The 2622-nt window shown below is 28.7% G+C and overlaps 1 long non-coding RNA gene across 1 annotated transcript; it reads left to right on the top strand.

The window, feature by feature from the left end:
- Nucleotides 1–17: 17 nt before the first annotated feature.
- LOC111717654 (uncharacterized) lies at nt 18–2241 on the top strand. Its single transcript, XR_002768862.1, has 3 exons — nt 18–100; nt 1553–1631; nt 2097–2241. It is a non-coding gene; the product is annotated as an uncharacterized LOC111717654 (long non-coding RNA).
- The last annotated feature ends 381 nt before the right edge of the window (nt 2242–2622 follow it).

The raw sequence follows: 2622 nt of genomic DNA on the forward strand, positions 1-2622 counted from the left end.
TCATAATTATAATATTTAGGTCTGTGCATTGAATTCGGTGGATGTGCACCTTGAAAGAAACTGTATACGTGGTTCTCATCTTCTTCCGACTTACTGACAGGTACTATATTGATGTTATTTAAACTAACATTAAACAAAGTATCTTCTTGTACAGTATTTAAATTTCTACCGTATTTAAGTATTTTTGTAGGTATACTTGATTCATTCATTTCTAACTTAATACAACTTTCTTTGTAATAATCATAACAATAATATTCGTTAAGTTCCTTTTTACATTTAATTTCGTTACTAATTTCCGTAGACAAGGAGTCGTTTACAAAGCTGGTAAGTGCTATAAATAAATAGTTTTCAGGTATCCTTTTCTATTTTTCATCCGGAAAAAGTTTTCTTATATAACTTTCTGCTTCTGCTAAAACTAACTGAAGAGGTGTATTTATCTGTCTCTGAAGAGAACGTAATGCGTTCCACAAAATACTAGACTTATAAATTGGTTTTACGCTCTTTATTAAGCTATTTGCAATTTCCCAGTCTTAATAACCCCATTAAGCCAATTTTTACATCGTTACATGTATACCCAGAGCTTTTGGCAAGTGCCTTCAGCTCATTCATGACGGACTCCCAATTTATAATCTTCTTTTCATTATCCAAGTATGAAATTAATTTCTGAATTTGACCTTGAATCCCAAAGGAAAATGAATTTGCTATGGTATACCCTATTCTGGGGGTATTTATATCTGATATCTTTACATATTTTGTGTTCAAATTATCTCTTTTATACTCAATAGTTCCTTCTTCCCATGTTTTAGAAATGTAGATGATATTATTATTCCCAAATGATTTGATGTATTCATCCACAAGCAAATTAAATTTATTCAAATCTTCTAAAATAGATTCTAGGCTAAATGTTTTTATGTCGAATTTAAATTCGGTAACTTTATCAATTTTTAATTGATGTTTTAAAAGTTTTGATTTGATATCCTGTATTTTGTCTGCGATATTTTCTTGCGTTCCCTGTTGATCAGAATTTAAAGTCGCTTTTAAAAGAATGTCATCAATTTCCCCGTGATTTTCACGGTTAGATGCAGTTTTAAGAATAGACAGCTCTAAAAGAGCTTTTAACTTCTCTAACTCTTTTACTGAGTTCTCAATGTTGATGTCGTTTAATGACATATTGATGAGTAACTTTAAAATGATTCTTAAAAATTAATCGTAAATCAGAGTTTTTAACTTAACTATTCAAATAGTCGTTGATTCGTATTGAAAATGTCGTTTGCACGAAATGAATATTCGGGATTGTAGAATATATGTGTATAATTCAATATAATTAAATGTGTTGAAATGTCATCTTCTAAAGAAACTGAAACTTGAACAATACTTATATATTTGTGTATATACGTGTGTATATATATATATAGTTTGTAATTCAAATATGTAATTATAAATATCTGATAATTTTTCCCCAAAAAAATATTAAGTTTTATTCTCTAATTCTTGATCTTAATAAATGTTCCCTGAACCCTGACGCTTAATAAAAGTATCTATCTATGTTTAGGTGTATATCTGCACGGAGAATCCAATGACGGCTGTAATGAATGGCTAGCTCGTACACTTTACAATGTGCATTCAGACAGGTTGTACCAAAATAAAAATAGAAAATGGTAGCCAATACAATTTATTAATTTTTTCAGCAGATAAAGAGTTAATGTTTTCAGTATATTAGGAACAGTTTAACTAGAATTTTATAAAAAATTCCCAAAATATCTAAAAATATTAGATTATGACTGGAATTTCTTGATCAAAACTATTTTCTCTCCAAAAATTATTTGTTGTTATTATTTCTTTGTTAGAAAATTTTGTCAACTTTATCTAAAAGTGCTTCTTTATGATCAATTTAAAAAATGTTGTTAAAACGAACAATGGCAGTTTGAATGTTCGTCAAATTTCAGTGAGATGCAGTTCAAATTACAAAACATTAACCAGGATTGCGAAAAAAAATTTGTCTGGTTCTGGTTCTGGTTATCAAAAATTATTTTGTTAAAGGTTTCATAAGATTATATTCATATTTTCCTATAAATATATAAATTTATCTTGTTCAGGTTCCCGACTTCTAGACGGTCTGAGAATTCTAAGCACAGATTGCAATGTGCAAAGATTTAAAACACACCTTAGGCGATGCAGGTAAATAGACAAGGGTGCAAAATTGCAAACCTGTGGTTGTTAAATTACTCTCTGTCTAGCTGGTTGCAAATCTATATATATATATATATGGTTGCAAAATTACTCGACTGAGAACTGGTTTAATAACCCTGCTAGAAACCTGGTTATGCCCTGAAGTAAAACCCATTATTCTCATAACAATAGGCAACCTTTGCACAGCTATATATATATATATATTTCATACAACTAATGCATTCTTTCTGCACAACCATATATTTTATAAAACTAATGCGTAGCTATATATTTATAAGACTGATGCGTATTTATACAATGCTATATTTTTATGTATTTTTTGTTTTTATGAAATATGCGTATATCTGATATCTAAAATACGATATAGTTTGTTTTGTATTTTTAATTTACAATATGGTTATCTTATTTTCATGCAGTATTATTTAAGCAGAT

Source organism: Eurytemora carolleeae, unplaced genomic scaffold (assembly GCF_000591075.1).
Source record: "Eurytemora carolleeae unplaced genomic scaffold, Eaff_2.0 scaffold2942, whole genome shotgun sequence".
Classification (NCBI taxonomy): domain Eukaryota; kingdom Metazoa; phylum Arthropoda; class Copepoda; order Calanoida; family Temoridae; genus Eurytemora; species Eurytemora carolleeae.